This window comes from Eschrichtius robustus, chromosome X, assembly GCF_028021215.1.
Source record: "Eschrichtius robustus isolate mEscRob2 chromosome X, mEscRob2.pri, whole genome shotgun sequence".
NCBI classification, from domain to species: Eukaryota; Metazoa; Chordata; class Mammalia; order Artiodactyla; family Eschrichtiidae; genus Eschrichtius; species Eschrichtius robustus.
Genome location: NC_090845.1, coordinates 43,393,521 through 43,420,784, shown reverse-complemented (window position 1 = coordinate 43,420,784; position 27,264 = coordinate 43,393,521). Strand labels below are relative to the sequence as shown.

At 38.8% G+C, this 27,264-nt stretch overlaps 1 long non-coding RNA gene across 2 annotated transcripts in view; it reads left to right on the top strand.

Moving 5' to 3' along the window:
- The window catches only part of LOC137756569 (uncharacterized), a 128,472-nt gene that overhangs the window by 6,241 nt on the left and 94,967 nt on the right, over nt 1-27,264 (top strand). For both annotated transcript variants that reach the window (XR_011072236.1, XR_011072235.1), the window contains exon 2: nt 76-206. This is a non-coding gene — a long non-coding RNA (uncharacterized lncRNA). The remainder of the gene's footprint in view (nt 1-75; nt 207-27,264) is intronic.

Sequence of the window (27,264 nt, the reverse complement as noted above, 5' to 3'; positions counted from 1 at the left end):
CAACAGACAATACCTGGCACATCTTTGAAAATCCCATTAAAATTGAAAGATTTGTCTCCCTTTTCCTCCTTCCAGACTGAAGTTGATCCCTGCCGATGTCTCCAGTGTCACTCTGCAAACTGAAGCATCAGCTGCTGAGGCAAGCAACAGTGATTTGTGTCATGGAGTTGTCTTCTTCTCCTGGCCCTGGACCCTATGGATATCAAGTGAGCCCTAATTTGTGCTCCCCACTATCTTTGTACACACTTGTACATGTATGTTCTTATAGATGTGCAGGTACATATACAGAGACCCACATCTCAGACAGCAGATCGTCAAGTGCAAAGTACTGGGCTCCAAAGCCCTGAGCAGCTTCACAGTGGATGAGCCCAAAACATTCATAGGTGTTAGGGCCAAGGAGGCTTCAGAGAGTTGGGAGAAATTCCTAGATTCTTCCCAAATGCCCCTGACCTCAGAGGACAAGGCTGTAGTCATGGGGGCATTCGGGTAAAGAGCATCCTCCTGGGTACTGAGCTTGGAGATGGATTCCAGGATTCATTTTATATGGCACCTCTGAGAGCATTCCTTTCAATGGAAAGAACTTTCTCCCCTTCCTGAGGGACCAGTCCACTCAGTAAAGACTCAGTGAACATGAGCAAATTATAATGAATGAAGACTCACATTTCCAAGTTGGGTTCCTGTTGGAGGAATTCTTAAGTCACCGATTCTGACCTAGAGGAATCTTTTGCCAGAAAGAATGAAGCTAGAGAACCTAGATCAAGACTGGCAAGTCCATTGCCCTTATGCTGCCATTATATTCTACATACACGGCAGCTATTGTTTGTCAATAATGTGAATTGGGAGATTGGGATTGACATATATACACTAATATGTATAAAATAGATAACTAATAAGAACCTGCTGTATAAAAAAATAAAATAAAATAAAATTCAAAAAAAAATAATGGTACTCTTTCTGGTCAAGGTCAGACAGGCTCTTAGAATTCTTCTCAACAGTATGTTCTAGACTACCTCTACCAATCAGAGTTGGTAATTATGTTGAAACCTATTTGCTATGCCTGCCCTAGGTCAGCATTTCACAAAATGTCTTCCATGAAACACTGGTTCTCTGGCTTATTAACAATCATGATGTGAGTAAAAGGTTCTGTGATCATAAAAACTTGGGAAACATTGTTTAGATGTGTTTTTTTTAATGGAGGGACTTCTACAACCACTAGGATACTATGTAGATAGGATACTATATAGATCTCCCAAAAGGTCTGTAAAACACAGCATTTTCCAAATGTATTTCACTGTAGAACTCTTTCCAAAGAACATGTTGGGAGACAAAAAAGATTATACATGGAATAATAAGAGGCTTCCTCTGGGTGGCCTGACAGTGGGCTAGGCGGGACCAGTGGCTCCTCCTCCTCCAGATAGAGTGAGGGGCTGCTCATGATCTCAACTTCCCACAGGGTTGCTGGGCAGCTGTCATTTTCAGCATTCCCCTGAACATCTGGCACCTGAGCTCAAATGGCACATCACCCTGGTGGTTCTTATAAATGCAAATGCTTACAATGGCACTTTCATGCTCATGCTGTGAAAAGGAAGATTGTCAAGGGGGTGGTCCTGGTCCAGCTGCACCCAACCCAAGCATGTCTCTCTACAGGATAACGAGAGAATGTGAGACTTGTGCTTTTTGCTGACCCATGTGTCTGTGACCCAGCCCGCCTCAATGATGCTTGCTGGTGATTGAGCCCTTTGCCTGACAGTGGTACCTAATGTGGAGTGAACATGGCAGAAAAGTTGAACTGTTTCACTTGAGGGGTGGGAAGCATCCTCTCTGGGGTTGAGGACAAATCACCAGTAGTGCTCATGATTGAATGGCCTCATTTTCTGTGGGCCACAAATGCCCCTGAACTGGCAGGCCATGTGAACTTATGGCCTTATGATTGTATGGCCACAATGTCTATAGGTCCCAGAAACACTGCTGAATGGGCAGTTCATTTGCTTCTTGGTGGCTAGTCACTGAGTAGTTAAAATGTCTAGGGGCCACAGATGCACACCTGAATGGGCAGATAATTTGGCTGTGTCACTATGAAAAATTGAGGCTGAGAGACAAGGCTGCCCATTGTTAGATCTCTCGTCTACTCTACTTTTGAGCTTTAAAGATGAAGAGAAAGGGACAAGAGAGGGCCCCTCAAATCCGGACACCACTGTGGCAGCTGATGCAGATTTTATCATCATTCAGATTTTATCATCCTTCAATGTACCAGATAGAGGACTTTTGGAGAAAGTCAGGTGCATGTAAAAATGTGACACTTCATGGAAATAGTAAGGCTTCCCCCAAGATTGGTACCATGAAGGGCTGAAGGAATCTGAGAGATTGGGTAATTTGTCTAGATGAATCAATTAACTTTTTTTTTTTTTAAATTTTTGGCTGTGCCACATGGCATTCGGAATCTTAGTTCCCCGACCAGGGATCGAACCCACGCCCGCTACACTGGAAGCACGGAGTCCCAACCACTGCACCACCAGGGAAGCCCCTCAATTAACTTTCATCATTCCATTTCCCTTCTATCGCCTTGTTAGTTTTGCAGTCTTTAATTATTCTTTTAGTGGTTACCCTAGAGATTATGACATACACCCTCAATTTATGTCTTCTATAGATTAATACTTTTACTGCTTCTTCCACAATTCAATGATTGAAAATATTTTAGCTCAATCCCCTCTTATCATTTATACTATTGTTGACCTGAATTTTAATTCTACATATATTTTAAGTCTCTCTATGCATTATTATAATTGCTTAATACAGTCAGTGTTCATATAGTTTTATCCACATATTTACTCTTTATTCTTCATAACGCTTTCACTTTTTATTTTTTAAGCATCATTAGTTCCTAACTTTAAGAAATCCCTTTAGTGTTTATTTTAGTGTAGGTCTGCTGGCAATTAATTATATCAGTTTTGGTTTTTCTGAAATCAACTTTATTTCGTCTTCGTTTAAAAGGATATTTTCCTTGAGAGTAGAATTCTAGGTTAGCAGTTATTTTATTTCAGCACTTTAAAGATATCATTTCATTGTATTTGTTGAAAAGTCAGTTGCCGTTCTTACTGTTTCTCCTTTGAATGTAATGTGCCTTTTTTTCTCTGGCTGCAATTAGATTTTCCTTTTTTCTCTTTTGTTTTCAGCAGTTTGACTATGATGTGCCTAGTTATGATTTCCTTTGTATTCATTCTGCTTGAGATTAGTAGAGCTTTTTGAATCAGTGGCTTGATATCATTTGTCAATTCTGGTATCTTTTCAATCTGGTATTCCTTCCAATTAAACATATATTGGACCTTTACACCATGTTCCATGTCTCTTACACTCTTTCCATTATTCTTCGTTCCTTTTTTTTCATAATGCTTCAGCCTGCATAGTCTCTGCTAACTCATTTCCAGTTCACTAAGCTTCTATTATGCTATATCTAACATCTACTTAGTGCTTAATTTAAGCTGTGTTTTTTAGTTCTTGAATTCCCATGTGATTCTTTCTAATGTCAATAATTTTGTCACCTAATTTCTTTTTTTTTTATGTGGACCATTTTAAAAGTCTTTATTGTATTTGTTACAATATTGCTCCTGTTTTATGTTTTGGTTGTTTTGGCTGCGAGGCATGTGGGATCTTAGCTCCCTGACCAGGGATCAAACCTGCACCCCCTGCTTTGGAAGGTGAAGTCTTAACCACTGGACCACCAGGGAAGTCCCTGTCACCTAATTTCTTGAACATAGTAATCATAGTTTTTTTTTTAAAGTTTGTGTCTGATAACTCAAATATTTGGATCACTATTGGGTTTATTTATATCACCTGTTTTATCTTGGTTTCCTTCAGCTGATTCATGGCATGCCTGTGATTTTTTTTTGTTGTTGAATGCCAGAAATTGTATATGAAGCGTTTTAAAAAATTTCTCTGGAGGATGTTTCATCCTCTAGAAATAATTTACTTTTCTTCTGGAGGCCAGATATAGTAGAAGCAGATAACCTTGGTCCATCAAGGATTAAGATGAGGGCTTCCCTGGTGACGCAGTGGTTAAGAATCTGCCTGCCAATGCAGGGGACATGGGTTCGAGCCCTGGTCTGGGAAGATCCCACATGCTGCGGAGCAACTAAGCACATGCGCCACAACTACTGAGCCTGCTCTCTAGAGCCCGCGAGCCACAACTACTGAGCCCGTGTGCCACAACTACTGAAGCCCACGCTCCTAGAGCCGGTGCTCCAGCAACAAGAGAAGCCACCACAATGAGGAGCCCACACACCGCAATGAAGAGTAGCCCCCTCTCACCGCAACTAGAGAAAGACTGCGCACAGCAACGAGGACCCAACACAGCCAAAAATAAATTAAATAAATAAATAAATTAATTAATTTTAAAAAAGGATTAAGATGATCTGAGAATCTATTTCATCTTCATGGGGGCTGATCTATAACTGGTTTGCCTCTCCTAGGACAAAGCCATTCAGGATTTTTACCTGAAAGCCTGGCAGACCCTGATCTCTAGTTTTCTAGTTTTTGTCTCTATTACTGTGAGACTTCCAAAAGCTCTGCTTAAGTTTTTAGCTTTTTAGTTGCTGCTTTCTGCTTGACTTCATGACATCTTGTCTTGTGTAGTTTAGAAATTGAACTATGCTCACAATTTGGAGCTCAGTTTTCTGTGGTTCCTTTTTTTTTTGCTGGATCTTGACCTTCAAGTCTTGGCTGCCTTAATAACAAGCAGTAAATCCAATTTTCGTGCCCTACTTCATGAGACTTCTCAAAGCTATGAATCGCTATTTTCTGCTCTTCACCTTGGCTCCACACAGCTTAGGAATTGACAAATGCCTCAAGGGAAAAAGAAGCAGCTCACCTCAGTGTGTTTCCCTTTACTTAATCATCTAGACCTCTCTAATGCTGGTTTCCTTGCTTTATCTCTGATGCCTTTAAAAAGCTGTGATCTTTTGGTGTTTTGTCTAGTTTTCATAGTTTCTATCAGCCAAAGAATTGGTATGAAAGAAGATAACCTGTCATATTTGGAAGAAAAAAATCCTTGCTATAGAATTTCTGTAGATATCAGTTACCAGTTGAAGAAAGATTCCTTCTATCCCTGGTTTGCAAAGAGGCTTTAATATGAATGGATGTTACATTTATTAAATGCCTTCTCTGTATCTATTGAGATGTGATTTTTCTTCTTTATTCTATCATTATAACATTGCATTCATTGATTTATGAATATTGCATTCCCAGAATAAACCCAGTTTACTAATGACCTATTATCTTTTAATATATTTATGGAGTTAATGTACTAATGTTTCATTTAGAATGTCATGAAAAAGATTGAACTGAATTTTCCTTTCTTGTAATGTTCTTGTCAGCTTTTGGATCAAAGTAATGCTGACCTCATAAAACGAGATGGAAAAGGTGCCTTTCATTCTTCTCTTTGAAAGAGTTCCTTTTCTTTGGAAGAGTTTGTGTAATACTGGTGTTAGTTCTTCCTTAGCTCCCTGATAAAATTTGTTAAGTAAGCCATGTGAACCTTGAGTTTTCTGTATGGAAAAGTTTTAAATTATGGATTAAATGTTTATAAATAGATAAAGGAAAATTTAGATTCTCTACTCACGTGTCAGTTTGTTACAGTATTTCCTTAGAATTTAGCTCATTGCATCTCAGTTTCATATTTTTAGTAAAAGCTTTTCATAATCTTTTCTAATGACCTTTTTTTTTTTTTATTAATTTATTTTATCCTTGGCTGCGTTGGGTCCTCGTCTCTGTGTGAGGGCCCTCTCCAGTTGAAGCAAGCGGGGGCCACTCCTCATCGCGGTGCGCGGGCCCCTCACTATCGCGGCCTCTCCTGTTGCGGAGCACAGGCTCCAGACGCGCAGGCTCAGTAGTTGTGGCTCACGGGCCCAGCCGCTCCGCGGCACGTGGGATCCTCCCAGACCAGGGCTCGAACCCGTGTCCCCTGCATTGGCAGGCAGAGTCTCAACCACTGCACCACCAGGGAAGCCCTAATGACCTTTTTAGTGTCTGTAAGATCTGTGGTGATATTCCCTTTTTCATTCCTCATATTAGTTTATTTGTGACTTCCCACCTTAATCCAGTCAGGTATTGAGCTAATTTAAGTCCGAGCTTCATTCCTAGGAATGATCTATTTCAGTTCACACTTATTCCAGTTAAAATCTTGGAGTGTTTATAAAGACCTCTCTGCATTGGCATGCCCTGAACTTTCAACGACCACATAAGAGTGCTGAAATCTCTGAGTCGCAGCTCTCACTTGTAGAATGTGCAGAATGGTGATCACTTTGAGAGGAAAGCCAGCCACTCTTGGCTTCCTTCTACTTCTGGGTCTTAGCTGTACAAAGTCTTAATGCCTATGATTCTATGATGTCTTCAAACAGTTGTTTTTATATTTTCCCCAGGTTTTCTAGTTGTTTTCCCTGGGATAGTTGGTCCAAAACAAGTAATTCATCTTTTGCTAGAATTTTTTCTTATATGATGTTAATATTATACCTCAGTTATATTGAGAAAGCTAAATAAAAATTCTTCTCCAGTGAACAAGGATCACATTTTTTATAGCATATCTTGTCTTCAGATACACATACTAAATATAAGTGCTTTGAGGTCTCTTTATTCAAAGGAATCCTTTTTTACATGAATCAAGCTTTGTCACACTTTGTCAAAGTTTTACCTAACAGAATTATCTAGTGGGAAGAATGTTGGCTTTAGTGCAGATACCACAAGAGGTACTTTCAACATCCATTCTTGACTCCTTCTAACTTTCCTTCCTTTTAACAGTTATTGGAAGTTAAGAAATAAAACCCCTCAGTTTTCTCACCTACCTTATATCGAGTTGGACTCGTGACAGTTCTGTCCAATAATGATTAAGTGGAATTATATGGAGAGGGCATCTTTCTCAAATTAAAAAAAAGAAAGCCTGGAAAGGAGAAAATTTTTTTACCATTAACCTCTTTATCTTTGCTTATTTTTGCCTAGAATATAGATAGTATCTGGTAGGAGCCCAGTCATCTTGTAAGAACAAGGAAAGAAACATGAGAACAAACTAAGAAGTGGTTAAATAGTACCAATCTGGGTCCCTGACAGGATTATTGAGCCATTGCATCAGTCCCAGACTGGCTATCATCAGACTCCTTATTAGAGGAGCTAACTAAACATCTTGTTTTCCCAGGCCATTGTGAGTCAGCTTCCCGTTATTTGCAGCTGAAAATATTTCTAACTAATAGAGACTGAGATTCAGGAGAACTTGGTTCTAATTCTAATGTGACCACAGTGAAATGTCTATGCAAAAATAAATTGTATTTCTGTATACCAGCAAAAAGACATTTCGAAAATGAAATTAAAAGAAAACATTTTATCCCTAGTGCCCAGATCTTGATCTTTAACCACCATTCCCACTAAAAGGGAACCAGAGATTTTTAGAGAAATATCTGATTCTGGGTCTGGACCTAGAAGAATACGTGATGAGCATAGGTTATATTCTTGTGCTAGAAAAGACACACTTAAAGATTAATGTCTAAAGGACATAGGAGGCATCATGAAGGGCCTTCACTGGCCACATTTGATCATTTGAGCACCAAGATGAAAATGGCTGCAATTTGTTGTAATACGTTAAATAAATACAAAACCATGAGTTCATAGTGATACTCCAAAAACAATCAAATGGAAAAAAGATGAAAGGAGAAGAGAAGAAAGTTCTTAGTCATTGTCTTAGAATGAGTTCTGGGTTAACAAAAATGGAAAGTTGCATACAGAAGGTTTATTGGGGAGAAACATCTGTAAGAGGTTGAGGAAGATAGGGTTGGACAGAGGGAGAATTTACCCTCAATGCAGTTGCAACTGGGGCCTTAGACAGGCTTACAGGGAGCTCTGGAGCTGGGATGGCCCTTCAGAGTTGTCCCAAATGGAAGGCTGGACCTTTGTGTTCCTGCATAAGACACTCATTTAATACTGCCTGCTCCCTGAGCAGAGGTTGGGAGGTGAGGGCATAACTTTGAGTGAGGCAGTTCCCTGTAGCTGAGGGCAGTTCCCAATGAGAGATATAGCTATGAGGTCAGTAGCTGATTTTCCCAGAAACTGGGGGATAATGTATTGGCCCCAAAAAAGAGATCTGAGCAGAGCAACACAGTATTCACTACAGCAATTACTTACAGAAGAATGCCACCCAATAAATATAGAAAGAATTAGATAATTGATTCAGGTAAGGAACCTCAAGAGATGTTATCTTAGTCAGCTTAAGCTGTTGAGACAAAATGCCATAAACTGAGTGGCTTATCAACAACAGAACTTTATTTTTCACAGTTCTGGAGCCTGGAAATTGGAGCTTATGGTGCCAGTATGGTTGGATTCTTGGTGAGGGCCCACTTCTGGGTTGTAGCTAGCTGAACTTCTTGTTGTATCCTCACATGGTGGAAAAGGAGCAAGCTAGCCCTCTGGTCTCTTCTTACTAGGGCAGTAATCCCATTCATGAGGCTCCACCCTCATGACCTAATCAACTTCCAAAGGCCCCACCTCCTAACACTATCACATTGAGGGTTAGGATTTCAACATATGAATTTGGGGGGGACACATTCAGTCCGTAGCAGATGTTAAATGCATTTGATAAAAGGTTGTTTGAACAAGATGCTCACGTAGAACCAAAATGTTACTCTACAAATTATTTGCTAATTGCATCCTTAATAGGGGGTTGCACAGTAGCACCTATGAAGTATTCTTAGCAGTTATTAAGTATTTGTGTTAAAAATGCTTAACCTGGGCTTCCCTGGTGGCGCAGTGGTTAAGAATCCGCCTGCCAATGCAAGGGACATGGGTTCGAGCCCTGGTCCAGGAAGATTCCACATGCTGCGGAGCCACTAAGCGCATGTGCCACAACTATTGAGGCTGCGCTCTAGAGCCCGTGAGCCACAACTACTGAGCCCACATGCCACAACTACTGAAGCCAGCGCACCTAGAGCCTGTGCTCTGCAACAAGAGAAGCCACCGCAACGAGAAGTCCGCACACCGCAACGAAGAGTAGCCCCTGCTGGCTGCAACTAGAGAAAGCCTGTGCACAGCAACAAAGACCCAATGCAGCCAAAAATAACATAAATAAATTGTTAAAAAATGCTTAACCTAAAACTGATCAAACTTCTATACCTAACTTCAAGTCTGTAGAAAATACAGGAGAGAAAAGAAAAATTGAGATGACATCATGAGGAAACAATCAGATGACGTGGAACATGGGACATTCTACAAGTCAACTAGCCCTGTTTCTTCAAAAAGTCAGTATTAGGTTAACAGGTCATGGCAAGGTGATGATGATGGTGTAGATCTGATTTCTCTAAATACTGTCTTAAAAATAGAACCATTCTGATAGCAGAAGAAAAACTTTACAGACTACATTTTGAACAAAACAAGGTGACAAGCATCCCCAGGAACCCTATAATGCAAATGGGTGAAACCAAGACATTAATAACAGCAAGATCTTTGCACAGGTTCAGCAGTATGGAAGAGTACCAGAGGGAATATAGGGTCATTCTGATGGTCCATGAGCCCAAGAGCACTGAATTCCTCAGTGTTTACTCCTCAGCTCAGTTACTTACTGCCTCAGTTTCTACCACAGGGGTTACCCCTACCCCTAGTGTCCTCACCTGACAGACTGTCCACTTGGGTCAAGACCCTTTAAGATTCTTCCAGCTGGATGCCTTCTGTGGCATCCACTTGGCCCCTGGGAAAACCCAAACACTCTCACTCCACCAAACTCTGGACATGCAAACTGTCTTCACTGCTGCTCTTTCTTCATCTTGCCATTTCAGGCTGCTATACCAGCCTCTGCTCTACAAGTTCATCTCGGTGGGAGTAGTCATCAGTCATTATCTTCACCAACACTCCAAAGTCCTGAGGACAAGCTTTACCAACAACTCTCTCAAGTTGCACCCAAGAGACAGGATTGGTTTGTGAATTTCTGCAGCTCAGCAGCTGGGGAAGAAGTCAGCCTCCCCATCTGAAAGGCAACCTCCATTATTCTGAGTTATCTTGGGGCTCCCCTTCTTAACTTGAGGTGGTGGTGGTGAGATCCAAAAGAAAGCAGCAAAGTACTCTCTAAAGCAAGATTTCCTTTCAAAAAATACGTTTAAAAAAGGAATATCCAACCTACGCTCACAAAGGTTGAAGGAAAATGATGGACTGATAACCCAAGAACTTGGCCACCTTACAGTTAAATTTTCCAGAGTATGTCTAGACACCACATAAGAGCATGAATCTTCCAGAAATTAATGGATATAAATAAAATATTTGTACTCTTCCCATTTTATCTTTGTACCTGCCTCTAGGATGGGTTACCTAGTATTTTGTAAAGCCAAAATAACCTTATTTTTAATTTTTTAAAAATTTAAATTTAATTTAATTTAATATTTTTTAACATCTTTATTGGAGTATAATTGCTTTACAGTGGTGTGTTAGTTTCTGCTTTATAACAAAGTGAATCAGCTATACATGTACATATATCCCCATATCTCCTCCCTCTTGCGTCTCCCTCCCACCCTCCCTATCCCACCCCTCTAGGTGGTCACAGAGCACCGAGCTGATCTCCCTGTGCTATGCGGCTGCTTCCCGCTAGCTATCTATTTTATGTTAGGTAGTATATATAAGTCCATGCCACTCTCTCACTTTGTCCCAGCTTACCCTTGCCCCTCCCCATGTCCTCAAGTCCATTCTCTACGTCTGCGTCTTTATTCCTGTCCTACCCTTAGGTTCTTCATAACCATATTTTTTTCTCAGATTCCATATATATGTGTTAGCATATGGTATTTGTTTTTCTCTTTCTGACTTACTTCACTCTGTATGACAGACTCTAGGTCCATCCACCTCACTACAAATAACTCAATTTCGTTTCTTTTTATGGCTGAGTAATATTCCACTATATATATGTGCTACATCTTCTTTATCCATTCATCTGTCGATGGACACTTAGGTTGCTTCCATGTCCGGGCTATTGTAAATAGAGCTGCAGTGAACATTGTGGTACATGACTCTTTTTGAATTATGGTTTTCTCAGGGTATATGCCCAGTAGTGGGATTGCTGGGTCGTATGGTAGTTCTATTTTTAGTTTTTAAAGGAATCTCCATACTGTTCTCCATAGTGGCTGTATCAATTTACATTCCCACCAACAGTGCTAGAGGGTTCCCTTTTCTCCACACCCTCTCCAGCATTTATCGTTCGCAGATTTTTTGATGATGGCCATTCTGACCGGTGTTAGGTGATACCTCATTGTAGTTTTGATTTGCATTTCTCTAATGATTAGTGATGTTGAGCATCCTTTCATGTGTTTGTTGGAAATCTGTATGTCTTCTTTGGAGAAATGTCTATTTAGGTCTTCTGCCCATTTTTGGATTGGGTTGTTTGTTTTTTTGATATTGAGCTGCATGAGCTACTTGTAAACTTTGGAGATTAAACCTTTGTCAGTTGCTTCATTTGCAAATATTTTCTCCCATTCTGAGGGTTATCTTTTCATCCTGTTTATGGTTTCCTTTGCTGTGCAAAAGCTTTTAAGTTTCATTAGGTCACATTTGTTTATTTCCATTTCTCTAAGAGGTGGGTAAAAAAGGATCTTGCTGTGATTTATATCATAGAGTGTTCTGCCTACGTTTTCCTCTAAGAGTTTTATAGTGTCTGGCCTTACATTTAGGTCTTTAAGCCATTTTGAGTTTATTTTTGTGTATGGTGTTAGGGAGTGTTCTAATCTCATTCTTTTACATGTAGCTGTCCAGTTTTCCCAGCACCACTTATTGAAGAGGCTGTCTTTTCTCCATTGTATATTCTTGCCTCCTTTAACAAAACTAAGGTGACCATGTATGCGTGGGTTTATCTCTGGGCTTTCTATCCTGTTCCATTGATCTATATTTCTGTTTTTGTGCCAGTATCATACTGTCTTGATTACTGTAGCTTTGTGGTATAGTCTGAAGTCAGGGAGCCTGATTCCTCCAGCTCCGTTTTTCTTTCTGAAGATTGCTTTGGCTATTGTGGGTCTTCTGTGTTTCGATGCAAATTGTGAAATTTTTTGTTCTAGTTCTGTGAAAAATGCCATTGGTAGTTTGATAGGGATTGCACTGAATGTGTAGTTTGCTTTGGGTAGTATAGTCATTTTTACAATGTTTATTCTTCCAATCCAAGAACATGATTTATCTCTCCATCTGTATCATCTTTAATTTCTTTCATCAGTGTCCTATAGTTTTCTGCATGCAGGTCTTTTGTCTCCTTAGGTAGGTTTATCCCTAGGTATTTTTTTCTTTTTGTTGCAGTGGTAAATGGGAGTGTTTCCTTAATTTCTCTTTCAGATTTTTCATCATTAGTGTATAGGAATGCAAAAGATTTCTGTGCATTAATTTTGTATCCTGCTACTTTACCAAATTCATTGATTAGCTCTAGTAGTTTTCTGGTAGCGTCTTTAGGATTCTGTATGTATAGTATCATGTCATCTGCAAACAGTGACAGCTTTACTTCTTCTTTTCTGATTTGGATTCCTTTTATTTCTTTTTTTTCTCTGATTGCTGTGTCTAACACTTCCAAAACTATGTTGAATAATAGTGGTGAGAGTGGGCAACCTTGTCTTGTTGCTGATCTTAGAGGAAATGGTTTCAGTTTTTCACCATTGAGAACAATGTTGGCTGTGAGTTTGTCATATATGACCTTTATTATGTTGAGATAAGTTCCCTCTATGCCTACTTTCTGGAGGGTTTTTATCATAAATGGGTGCTGAATTTTGTTGAAAGCTTTTCCTGCATCTATTGAGATGATCATATGATTTTTCTCCTTCACTTTGTTAATATGGTGTATCACATTGATTGACTGGCGTATATTGAAGAATCCTTGCATTCCTGGGATAAACCCCACTTGATCATGGTGTATGGTCCTTTTAATGTGCTGTTGGATTCTGTTTGCTAGTATTTTGTTGAGGATTTTTGCATCTATGTTCATCAGTGATATTGGCCTGTAGTTTTCTTTCTTTGTGACATCTTTGTTTGATTTTGGTGTCAGGGTGATGGTGGCCTCGTAGAATGAGTTGGGGAGTGTTCCTCCCTCTGCAATATTTTGGAAGAGTTTGAGAAGGCTAGGTGTTAGCTCTTCTCTAAATGTTTGATAGAATTTGCCCAAGAAGCCATCTGGTCCTGGGCTTTTGTTTGTTAGAAGATTTTTAATCACAGTCTCAATTTCAGTGCTTGTGATTGGTCCGTTTATATTTTCTGTTTCTTCCTGGTTCAGTCTCGTAAGGTTGTGCTTTTCTAAGAAATTATCCATTTCTTCCAGGTCGTCCATTTTATTGGCATATAGTTGCTTGTAGTAATCTCTCATGATCCTTTGTATTTCTGCAGTGTCAGTTGCTCTCCTTTTTCATTTCTAATTCTATTGATTTGAGTCTTCTCCCTTTTTTTCTTAATGAGTCTGGCTAATGGTTTCTCAATTTTGTTTATCTTCTCAAAGAACCAGCTTTTAGTTTTATTGATCTTTGCTGTTGTTGCCTTCATTTCTTTTTCATTTATTTCTGATCTGATCTTTATGATTTCTTTCCTTCTTCTAACTTTGGGGGTTTTCTTTGTTCTTCTTTCTCTAATTACCTTCGGTGTAAGGTTAGGTTGTTTATTTGAGATGTTTCTTGTTTCTTGAGGTAGGATTGTATTGCTATAAACTTCCCTCTTAAAACTGCTTTTGCTGCATCCCATAGGTTTTGGGTCATCGTGTTTTCATTGTTATTTGTTTCTAGGTATTTTTTGATTTCCTCTTTGATTTCTTCAGTGATCTCATGGTTATTAAGTAGTGTATTGTTTATCCTCCATGTGTTTGTAATTTTTACAAATTTTTTCCAGTAATTGATATCTAGTCTCATAGCATTGTGGTCGGAAAAGATACTTGATACGATTTCAATTTTCTTATATTACCAAGGCTTGACTTGTGACCCAAGGTATGATCCTTCCTGGAGAATGTTCCTTGAGCACTTGGGAAGAAAGTGTATTCTGTTGTTTTTGGATGGAATGTCCTATGAATATCAATTAAGTCCATCTTGTTTAATGTATCATTTAAAGCTTGTGTTTCCTTATTTATTTTCATTTTGGATGATCTGTCCATTGGTGAAAGTGGGGTGTTAAAGTCCCCTACTATGATTGTGTCACTGTTGATTTCCCCTGTTATGGCTGTTAGCATTTGCCTTATATGTTGAGGTGCTCCTATATTGGGTGCATAAATATTTACAATTGTTATATCTTTTTCTTGGATTGATCCCTTGATCATTATGTAGTGTCCTTCTTTGTCTCTTGCACTAATCTTTATTTTAAAGTCTATTTTGTCTGATATGAGAATTGCTACTCCAGCTTTCTTTTGATTTCCATTTGCATGGAATATCTTTTTCCATCCCCTCACTTTCAGTCTGTATGTGTCCCTAGGTCTGAAGTGGGTCTCTTGTAGACAGCATATATATGGGTCTTGTTTTTGTATCCATTCAGCCAGTCTATGTCTTTTGGTTGGAGCATTTAATCCATTTACGTTTAAGGTAATTATTGATATGTATGTTCCTATTTCCATTTTCTTAATTGTTTTGGGTTTGTTATTGTAGGTCTTTTCCTTCTCTTGTGTTTCCTGCCTAGAGAAGTTCCTTTAGCATTCGTTGTAAAACTGGTTTGGTGGTGCTGAATTCTCTGAACTTTTGCTTGTCTGTAAAGGTTTTAATTTCTCCATCCGACCTGAATGAGATCCTTGCTGCGTAGAGTAATCTTGGTTGTAGGTTTTTCCCTTTGATCACTTTAAATATGTCCTGCCACGCCCTTCTGGCTTGCAGAGTTTCTACGGAAAGATCCGCTGTTAACTTTATGGGGATTCCCTTGTATGTTATTTGTTGTTTTTCCCTTGCTGCTTTTCATATTTTCTCTTTGTATTTAATTTTTTTTGGAGTCTTTTCTAATAATTAATATTTATTTATTTATTTAGTTAGTTTTGGCTGTATCGGGTCTTCGTTTCTGTGCGAAGGCTTTCTCCAGTTGCGGCAAGCGAGGGCCACTCTTCATCGCGGTGCGCGGGCCTCTCACTATCGCGGCCTCTCCTGTTGCGAAGCACAGGCTCCAGACGCGCAGGCTCAGTAATTGTGGCTCACAGGCCTAGTCGCTCCGCGGCATGTGGGATCTTCCCAGACCAGGGCTCGAACCCGTGTCCCCTGCATTGGCAGGCAGACTCTCAACCGCTGCGCCACCAGGGAAGCCCTGTATTTAATTTTTGGTAGTTTGATTAATATGTGTCTTGGCGTGTTTCTCCTTGGATTTATCCTGTATGGGACTCTCTCTGCTTCCTGGACTTAATTAACTATTTCCTTTTCCGTATTAGGGAAGTTTTCAACTATAATATCTTCAAATGTTTTCTCAGTCCCTTTCTTTTTCTCTTCTTCTTCTGTGACCCCTATAATTCGAATGTTGGTGTGTTTAATTTTGTCCCAGAGGTCTCTGAGACTGTCCTCAATTCTTTTCATTCTGTTTTCTTTATTCTGCTCTGCAGTAGTTATTTCCACTATTTTATCTTCCAGGTCACTTATCCGTTCTTCTGCCTCAGTTATTCTGCTATCGATTCCTTCTAGAGAATTTTTAATTTCATTTATTGTTTTGTTCATCATTGTTTGTTTGTTCTTTAGTTCTTCTAGGTCCTTGTTATACGTTTCTTGTATTTTCTCCATTCTATTTCCAAGATTTTGGATCACCTTTACTATCATTACTCTGAAGTATTTTTCAGGTAGACTGCCTATTTCCTCTTCATTTGTTTGGTCTGGTGGGTTGTTACCTTGATCCTTCAACTGCTCCATATTTCTCTCTCATTTTGCTTAACTTACTGTGTTTTGGGTCTCCTTTTCGCAGGCTGCAGATTCGTAGTTCCCGTTGTTTTTGGTGTCTGCCCCCAGTGGCTAAGGTTGGTTCAGTGGGCTGTGTAGGCTTCCTGGTGGAGGGAACTAGTGCCTGTGTTCTGTTGGATGAGGCTGGATCTTCTCTTTCTGGTGGGCAGGACCACATCCGATGGTGTGTTTTGGGGTGTCTGTGACCTTATTATGATTTTAGGCAGCATCTCTGCTAATGGGTGGGGTTGTGTTCCTGTCTTGCTACTTTTTTGGCATAGGGTGTCCAGCACTGTAGCTTGCTGGTCGTTGAGTGGAGCTCAGTCTTAGCCTTGAGATGGAGATCTCTGGGAGAGCTTTCGCCGTTTGATACTACGTGGAGCCGGGAGGCCTCTGGTGGACCAATGTCCTGAACTCGGCTATCCCACTTCAGAGGCACAGGCTTGACACCCGGTCAGAGCACCAAGACTTTGTCAGCCACATGGCTCAGAAGAAAAAGGAGAAAAAAAGAAAGGAAGAAAGAAAAAAATAAAATAAAATAAGTTATTAAATTTAAAAATAAAAAATGATTTTTAAAAATGAAAAAAATTAAAAAGTCATAAAAAAAGAAAAAAAAAAGAAAGAAAGAAGAGAGCATCCAAACCAAAAAACAAATCCACCAACGATAAGCACTAAAAACTGTAATAAAAAACAAAAACAGCAGCAACAACAACAAAAAAAACGGACAGGCAGAACCCTAGGACAAATGGTAAAAGCAAAGCTATACAGACAAAATCACACAAAGAAGCATACACATTCACACTCTCAAAAAGAGAAAAAGGAAAAAAAATATATTGTTGCTCCCAAAATCCACCACCTAAATTTTGGGATGTTTCATTATCTATTCAGATATTCCAGAGATGCAGGGTACATCAAGTTGATTTTGGATATTTAATTCACTGCTCCTGAGGCTGCTGGGAGAGATTTCCCTTTCTCTTCTTTGTTTGCACAGTTCCTGGGGTTCAGCTTTGGATTTGGCCCCGCCTCTGCGTGTAGGTCGCCTGGGGGCGTCTGTTCTTTGCTGAGACAGAACGGGGTTAAAGTAGCAGCTGATTAGGGGGATCTGGCTCACTCAGGCCGGGGGAAGGGAGGGGCATGGAATGTGCGGCGAGCCTGCGGCGGCAGAGGCCATCATGACATTGCAACAGGCACTCTGTGTGTTCTCCCGGGGAAGTTGTCCCTGGATCACAGGACCCTGGCCGTGGTGGGCTGCACAGGCTCCCGGGAGGGAAGGTGTGGATAGTGTCCTGTGCTTGCACACAGGCTTCTTAGTGGCTGCAGCAGCAGTCTTAGCGTTTCATGCCCATCTCTGGTGTCCATGCTGATAGCCACAGCTCATGCCCATCTCTGGAGATTGTTTACGTGGTGCTCTGAATCCCCTCTCCTTGCGCACCCTGAAACAATGGTCTCTTCCCTCTTAGGCAGTTTCAGACGTTTTCCTGGACTCCCTCCCGGCTGGCTGTGGCACACTAGCCCCTTCAGGCTGTGTTCATGCAGCCAACCCCAGTCCTCTCCCTGGGATCTGACCGCCGAAGAAGCCGGAGCTTCAGCTCCCAGCCCCGACCTGTCCCAGCTGGCAGGTGAGCAGACAAGCCTCTCAGGCTGGCGAGTGCTGGTCGGCACCGATCCTCTGTGCGGGAATCTCTCCGCTTTGCTCTCTGCATCTCTGTTGCTGTGCTCTCCTCTGTGGCTCCGAAGCTTCCCCTCCGCCACACCCCATCTCCGCCAGTGAAGGGGCTTCCTAGTGTGTGGAAACTTTTCCTCCTTCACAGCTCCCTCCCAGTGGTGCAGGTTCCATCCCTATTATTTTGTCTCTGTTTTTTCTTTTTTCTTTTGCCCTACCCAGGTACGTGGGGAGTTTCTTGCATTTTGGGAAGTCTGAGGTCTTCTGCCAGCGTTCAGTAGGTGTTCTGTAGGAGTTGTTCCACATGTAGATGTATTTCTGATGTATTTGTGGGGAGGAAGGTGATCTCCACGTCTTACTCCTCTGCCATCTTGAAGGTGTCTCCAATAACCTTATTTTTTATAGACAGATGTGTTCTTCTAGAAATAATACATATAGTCCTTCAGGCTGACAGGAAATGACACTAGGTGATTAATTCACCTAAAGAAATAAAAAGTTCCAGAAAAAGATAAATATGTAGGTAAATATAAAATGCTATATATATTTAAAACATTTTCTTAACAAATTTGAAAGATATAAGGTTTCATAAAATAATAATTGTAAGCCTCTTTTGTTCAGCTTGTAACATATAAAGATATAATATATGACAATAATAGCACAAAGAAGGGGGAGAAAGAAATGGAGCTACATTAGTGCAATTTTTCTATATTTTGCCAAAGGTAAGTTAGTATTAATATGAAGTAAATAGTGACAAGTTAAAATATATATAGTAATCCCTAGAGCAACAACTAAGACCGTAACTTAAAAAAAATAGTGAAACAATTCAGCAAAGGAATTTACATGGTATAATATAGAAAAATGTATAACAGCAAAGAAGAAAGTAAAGGAGGAACAGTGAAACAAAAAAGACATGGGACATATAAAAAATAACAAAATGGGAGATGTAAATTCACCATATAAATAATTACATTAAATGTGAGAAGATTAAGCATTCCAGTCAAAAACCAGACATTGTTAGGACAGAAAACAAGATCCAACTTTATGCTGTCTGTAAGAGACACACTTTATTTTGGAGGACACAGGTACATTTAAAAGTAAAAGGATGAAAAAAGATATACAATGCAAACAGCAACTAAGAAAGTGTTGAAGTGGCCATGCTAATATCTGACAAAATAGACTTTAAGGCAAAAAAGTATTATCAGAGTTAAAGGAGGATATTTCATGATGATAAAAGTGTAAATTGACCAGGAATCTATAACAATTATGAACCTATATGCACATGACAATAGAGCCCCAAAATGCACTAAGCAAAAGCTGATAGAACTGAAAGGAGAAATAGACACTTAACAAATCATAGTTGGAGATGTCAACACCCTACTCTAAATAATAAATAAAAATCTAGATAGAAAATCAGCAAGGATATAAATGACTTGAACAATATTATTAACAAACTTGAACTGACTGACATCTATAAAACATTCCATCCAACCAAAGCAGAATACATATTATTTTCAAGTGCAAATGGAACATTCTCTAGGATAGACCATATTAGTCCATAAAAAGTCTCAGTAAATTTAAAAGATTTGAAACCATGCAAAGCATATTCCCTGGCCACAACAGAAATGAATTAGAAACCACAAAGAATGAAATTTGGGAAATTTCCAAATACTTGGAAACTAAGTAACAAACTTCTAAGTAACTCTTGAGTGAAAGAAAAAAATCAGAAAAGGAATTTAAAAATATGTCAAAGTGAAAGAAAATGAAAATATAACATATCAAATTTTATGGGGTGCAGCTAAGTCAGTGCTTAGAGGGATATTTTATAGCTTTAAACACCTATATTAGAAAAGATAGAGAAGATACCAAATCAGTAACCTAAGCTTATGTCTTAAGAAATTAGAAAAAGAAGAACAAACTGAAGCAAACAGAAGGAAGAACATAATAACGATTAGAGGAGAGATCAGTTAAATAGAAAACAATAACAAAAACAAAACTTTTGAGAAAATCAATGAAACCCAAAGTTGGTTTTTAGAAAAAAATCCACGCATTTGAAAAGCCCTTAGTTAGACCGACTAAGAAAAAAAGAGAGGCACAAATTACCACAATCTGGCATGAAAGAGGCATCATCATTATTGATCTTTCACTATTGATGAAAAGAACGGTTGGGGAATACTATGAACAACTTTATGCAAACAAATTAGAAAATGTAGGTAATATGGACCAATTATTAGAAATATATAAATCACCAAAACTGATAGAGTATAGATAAAACTGATAGAAATAGAGAATCTGAATAGACCTGTAATAAGTAAATGCAGTGAATTTAGTAATTAAAATTTTGCCCACAAAGAAAAATTCAGGCTCAGATTGTTTCACTGGTGAATTCTATGTAGTACGTAAAGAAGAATTAACGTTGAGTCTCACAAACTTTTCTAGAAAACAGAGAAGGGAACACTTCCCAATTCATTCTGTGAGACCAATATTACCCTGATACCCAAACCTGATAAGGATAGCGCAAGAAAAAAGTAAAAAATACTGACTGATAACCTTCATGAACATAGATATGGTAATCCTCAACAAAATATTAGCAAACCAAATCCAACAGCATATTAAAAAGATTATACACCATGACCAAGTGGAATTTATTTCAAGAATGCAAGATTGACTTTATCATCTCAAAATCAATTTATATAATAAATTGTATTAGCGAGTAATGGATAAAAATGCATGAATCATCTCAATAGATACAGAAAAAACATTTAATAAAATCTAACATTCAAGATAAAAATACAAACCAAAACCTGCCAGCAAACTAGTAATAAGCAGGGACTTCTCAATTAGATAAATGGCATCTATGAAAAACCTACAGCTAAAATCCTATGTAAATGAAAGACTGAATGCTTTCCCTAAATTGGGAAAAAGACAAGGATGTTTACTCTTGCCACTTTTATGCAGCATTGAACTGTATGTTCTAGCCAATGCAACAAGAGGAAAAATTAAAGGCATCAAGATTGGAAAGAAGTAAAACTATCTTTCTTTGCAGATTATAGGACCCTGTATGTAAGAAAATCCCATAGGAATCTACAAAAAACAATTACTAGATCTAATAAACAAGGTGAGCAAGGTTGTGGGATACAAGATTGATACACAAAAATCAATTGTATTTTTATATACTAGCAATGAACCATCTGCAAATGAAATTTAAGGGAAGGATTCCATCCACACTAGCATCAAAGACAATAAAATACTTAGGAATCAATGTAACAAAAGAAATGCAAGACTTGTACACCGAAAATACAAAATATTGCTGAGGAATTAAAGAAGATCTAAGTAAATGGAGAGACAGTCCATGTTCATAGATTAGAAAACCAAATTCTGTTAGCTAGATCTATAGATTCAACTCAATCCTTACAAAAATCCTAACTGGCTTCCCCCTGCCCCCCAGAAATTTACAAGTTGATCCTAAAATGGCCCAGAATAGCAAAAGGATTTTTGAGAAAGAAGAACAAAGTTGAAGGACTTTCACTTCTTCATTTCAAAAAATTACTAAAAAGCTACAGTAATCAAGACAGTGTGGTATTGTCACAAGGACAGACAGTGGTACAGAATCAAGACTCCAGAAATAAACCCTTATATTTATGGTCAGTTGATTTTTGACAATTGAAATGCCAAACCCAAAAATGCCAAGAGAGAAGAGGAGACCAAGATGGTGGAGAAGGAGGAGGTGGAACTCAACTCCCCCTATGAACACATCAAAAATACATCTACATGTAGAACAATTTTCCCTGAAAACTAACTGGAGACTGGCAGAACTACTCCTGTACAACCAAGGCTCTAAGGAAAATCCACACAGAATTGGATAGGAAGGGAAGAGAAGTGATCAGGGTGGGACCTGTGCCCCTATGAGGGGACTCAGAAGAGGAGGGGGATTACACAGGTAGAGATCCTCCCTGGGGAGTGGTGGTTTGAGCCACAGATTGGGTGCCTCAGCCCTTGGGTCTGACACTGGGAAGATGAGTCCCCTTGGCTGGTTGGAGGGCCAGTGGGACTAACAGGAGGGCTGTGGGAAGCCTGGACTTCACTCATGAGGAGTGAGCACACATTTACTCTTGAAACAGGGTGGAGAGGGCAGATTGAATCTTCATGGGTCACTGGCCAGTTTCCCCCACCACCGTGGTGTGCACCCCAGTCTGAGCTGAGTGACAGCTTCATGGTGCAGCTCCACACTGGGGCAAGGACTGCTGCAGCCAAGGATAAAGGTGGCCCAGTCCCAGAGCAGCATCTGAGCAGGGCAGGGGCAGCCATTACTGGTGCTTACACAGGCAGGGCATCAAAAGCGGTCAGGTTCACTGACTGTGGCTTGACCCCCACAGCCTGCACCCCAACCCATGCCCAGCACCTGCATCAGGTCCTCCTGCCCCAGCACTGCTCCCCTCTGGGGCGAGGGTGCTCGTGCTGGGAGTGGGGAGAGCACACACTTAAAGGGAATGGAGCCAGCTGGGACTCGACCCTCAGGGCTTCTACTCCAGCAACTTGAGGCCCAGTCCCAACCCAGAAAGGGCAGGGATGGCCACTGAGCAGAGGAGAACCCTCAGCTCACACCTGGCTCAGGCCCTAGCCCCTCAGTCTCCAGCCCTACCTCCTATCAAGGTGATAACCGCCTGCACACCCTGGGGAAAGATGTGACTTGTGTTCATGTCAGATCCAGTTCCTTCTTCAAAGCCACGGGGCACATGCAGGCAGTATAGTGTTGCTCCCACACAAGGACACCCCTTCAAGACTGCAATAGGTAACTGTTTCACCTAATTTCATAGAGACAGAGAAAGTTAAGCAAAATGAGAAGACAGAGGAATTTGTTTCAATTGAAAGAGCAAGAGAAAACCCCTGAAAAAAGCAACTAATGAAACAGAAATAAACAATTTACCGGAACAAGAATTCAAAACATTAGTAGTAATAATGTTAACTGAATTAAGGAAAAGAATAGATGAACACAATGAAAATTTTAACAAGGAAATAGAAAATATTAAAATGATCCAGTCAGAACTGAAGAATTCAATAACTGAAATGAAAAACACACTAGAAGGAATTAACAGCAGACTAGGTTATATAGAAGAACACATAAGTTATCTGAAAGATAGGATAATAGAAATCACCCAATCAGAACAGCAAAAAGAAAAGCAAATAAAAAAATTAGAAAGGGATCTTTGGACAATATTAAGCATACCAACATTCGCATTATAGGGGTCCCAGAAGGAGGAGAGAAGAGAAGGAGGTAAAAAATGTGCTTGATGAAATTATGGCTGAAAACTTTCCAAAAAAGAAGAAGGAAACAGATATCCGGGTATAGGAAACAGAGAGTCCCAAACAAGATGAACCCAAACAGACCTACACCAATACATAATTAAAATGGCAAAAGCTAAAGATAGAGAATTCTAAAGGCAGCAAGAGAAAAAGAGTAATATACAAGGGAACCCCTGTAAGGCAATTGCCTGATTTTTCTGCAGAAACCTTGCAGGCTAGAAGTGAGTCGCATAATATATTCAAAGTGCTGAAGGGAAAAACCTGCAACCTAAGATACTCTACCCAGCAAGATTATCATTTAGAATTGAAGGAGAGATAAAGAACTTCTCAGACAAGCAAAAACTAAAAGAGTTCATCAACACTAAACTGACCCTAAAAGAAACGGTAAAGGGTCTTCTCTAAGTGGAAAAGAAAAGGCTATAACAAGAAGTATCTATAGGAAAAGAAATATCGCACTAGTAAAGACAAATATATGTTAAAGGCTGAGGATCAACCAGTTAAATAAGCTAGTACAGATATTAAAAGACAAAAATTGTAAAACAACCATAACTACAATAATGAGTAAGGGGATGAACATGAAGATGTAATATAGGACATCAAAAACACAAAATGTGTCAGAGGAGAGGAAAAAATGCAGATCTTTTAGAATGTATTTGAATTTAAATGACTACCAGTGTAAAACCAGTAGATATAGTTATAAGTCAACATATATGAACCCCATGGTAACCACAAATCAAAAACCTACAGTAGATACATAAAAACTAAAGAGAAAGGAACTCAAGCATACCACTAAAGGAAATCATCAAACCACAAATGAATAAACTAGAAGACTTAGAGAAGAACAGAGAAGAACTACAAAAACAACAAGAAAACAAGTAACAAAATGGCAATAAGAACATACCTATCAATAATCACTTTAAATGTCAATGGACTAAATGCCCCAATCAAAAGACATAGGGTGGCTGATTGGATAAAAAAAAATAAGACCCATCTATATGCTGCTTACAAGAGACTTATTACTTCAGAGCTAAAGACACACAGAGACTGAAAGAGAGGGAATGGGAAAAGGTATTTCATGCAAATGCAAATGACAAGAAAGCAGGTGTAGCAATACTCAGACAAAATAGACCTTAAAACAAAGTCTATAACAAAAGACGAAGAAGAACATTATATAGTGATAAAGGGATAAATATTAGAAGAAGATCTAACACTCATTAACATATATGCACCTAATACAGGAACACCTAAATACATAAAGCAAATATTAACAGACATAAAGGAAGAAATTGACAATAACACAATAATACTAGGGTACTTAACACTCTACTTACATCAGTAGACATATCATCCAGACAGAAAATCAATAAAGAAACAGTAGTCTTTTAAGACACATTAGACCAGTTGGACTTAATAGATATTTACAGGACATTCCATCCAAAAACAGCAGAATACACATTCTTTTCAAGTCCACATGGAACGTCATTCTCCAGGATAGATCACATGCGGGGGCACAAAACAAGTCTCAACAAATTTAAGAGGTTAGAAATCATACCAAACATTCTTTCTGACCACAACAGTGTGAAATCAGAAATCAATTACAGGAAGAAAAGTGGGAAAAGCACAAACATGTGGAGACTAAACAACGTGCTACTAAAAAACCAATGGGTCAGTGAGGAAGTCAAAGAGGAGATCAGAAAATACCTTGAGACAAATGAAAATGGAAACACAATTTTCCAAAATCTATGGGATTCAGCAAAAGCAGTCTAAGAGGGAAGTTTATAGTGATATAAGCCTACCTCAAGAAACAAAAATCTCAAATAGACACTCTAACCAACCATCTAAAGGAATTAGAAAAAGAAGAACAAAGCCCAAAGTCAGCAGAAGGAAGGAAATAATAAAGATGAGAGAGGAAATAAATAAAATAGAGATCAAAAAACAATAGAAAAGATCAATGAAACCAAGAGCTGTTTTTTTGGAAAAGGTAAATAAAATTGATAATTCTTCAGTCAGGCTCATCAAGAAAAAAAGAGGACCCAAGTAAAATGAGAAATGAAAGAGGAGAAATAATAATCAATATCATAGAGATACAGAAAATAATAAGAGAAATTATGAACGGGTATATGTCAATAAATTGGACAACCTAGAAGACATGGGAAAATTTCTAGAAACATAAAATCTTCCAAGGCTGAATCAAGAAAAAATAGACAATCTGAACAGACTTATCTCTAATATTGAAATTGAATTTGTAATAAACTCCCAGCAAGCAGAAGTCCAGGACTGGATGGCTTCACAGGGGAATTCTACCAAACATATAAAGAAGAGCTAATACCTATCTTTCTCGAACTATTCCAAAAAATTGAAGAGGATGGAATACTCCCAAATTCATTCTATGAGGCCATTATTACTCTGATACCAAGAACAGATAAAGACACTACAAAAAAAGAAAATTACAGGCCAATATGAATTAGATGCAAAATCCTCAAAAAGATATTAGCAAACTGAATTCGACAATATATAAAAAGGATCATACACCATGATCATGTGGGATTTATTCCAGGGAGGTTCAATATTTGTCCACAAATAACAAATGTTGGCGAGGATGAGGAGAAAAGGGAACACTTGTACACCTATAGTGGGAATGTAAATTGTTGCAGCCACTATGGAAAACGAGTGTGGAGCTTCCTCAAAAAACTAAATATAGAATTACCATATGATCCAGCAATTCCACTGCTGGGTATATATCTGAAAAAAACCCCGAAAACACTAATTCAAAAAGATACATGCACCCTAACAGTCATAGCAGCACTATTTACAATAGCCAAGATGTGGAAGCAATCCAAGTGTCCATCAGCTGATGAATGGCTAAAGAAGATGTGGTACATATATACAATGGAATATTACTCAGGCATAAAAATGAATAAAATTCTGCTACTTGCATCAGTGTGGATGGACCTAGAAGATATTATGCTTAGTGAAATAAGTCAGATGGAAAAATACAAATACTTTATGTTATCACTTATATGTGGAATCTAAAAACTAGGGACTTCCCTGGTGGTGCAGTGGTTAAGAATCCGCCTGCCAATGCAGGGGACACGGGTTCGAGCCCTGGTCTGGGAAGATCCCACATGCTGCGGAGCAATGAAGCCCGTACGCCACAACTACTGAAGTCTGCGCGCCTAGAGCCTGTGCTCTGCAACAAGAGAAGCCACAGCAATGAGAATCTCGTGCACCACAACGAAGAGTAGCCCCCTCTCTCCACAACTAGAGAAAGCCCGCGCACAGCAACGAAGACCCAATGCAGCCAAAAATAAAAAATAATAAACAAGTAAAATAAAAATAAAAATAAAAAATAAAACAAATGAATGTATATAACAAAATAGAAACAGACTCACACGTGTAGAGAACAAACTAATGGTTACCAATAGGGGGAGGTAAGGGGGGGAGGGGTAAAATAGGGATATGGGATTAAGAGATGCAAACTACCATGTATAGAATAAATAAGCAACAAGGATATATTGAACAGGACAGGGAAATATAGCCATTATTTTGTAATAACTTTAAATGAAGTATAATCTATAAAAAAACTGAATCACTATGTTGTACACCTGAAACTAATATAATATTGAAATCAACTATACTTCAGAAGAAAACAGTGCCAAGACAATTCAATGGAGAAAGGGTAGTCTTTTCAACAGATGGTGCTGGGATAATTGGATATCCATATGTAAAAGGATAGATTTGTACCCTTAATTCACAACAGACACAAAAATTCAGTTAAAACGGGTCATAGACCTAAATGTAAGTGCTAAAACTGTAAAACTTTAAAAGGAAAATGCAGGAGAAAATCTTGGTATTGTTGGGTTAGGCAAAAATGTCTTATATATAACACCAAATGCAAAATACATGAAAGAACAAATTAACAAATTGGACTGCATCAAAATTATAAAACTTTTGTGTTTCAAAGGACATTAATAAGAAATTGAAAAGACAATCCACAGACCAGAAAAAAATATTTGCAAATTGTATTTCTGGCAAAGGACTGTGTCCAAAATGTAAAAAGAACTTTTATAACTCAATAATAAAAAGACAACTAAATTTAAAAATGGGCAAAATTTTGAATACACATTTCACCAAAGAAGACATACAAATGACCAATAAACACACGAAAGGATGCTCAACACTCATTAATCTTTAGGGAAATGCAAATAAAAACCACAATGACATACCACTTCATACCCATTAGAATGTTGGTAAGGATGTGGAGAAATTGGAACATTCACACATTGCTGGTGAGAATATGTAATAAAATGTGACAACCACTTTGGAAAAAACCAGTTTGGCTGTTTCTTAAATAAAGTTACCATAAATTCAGCAATTCTCTAGGTATCTACTGAAGAGAAATGAAAACATAACATAGAAAGACTATATCTTGACCTTCAATGTTCATAG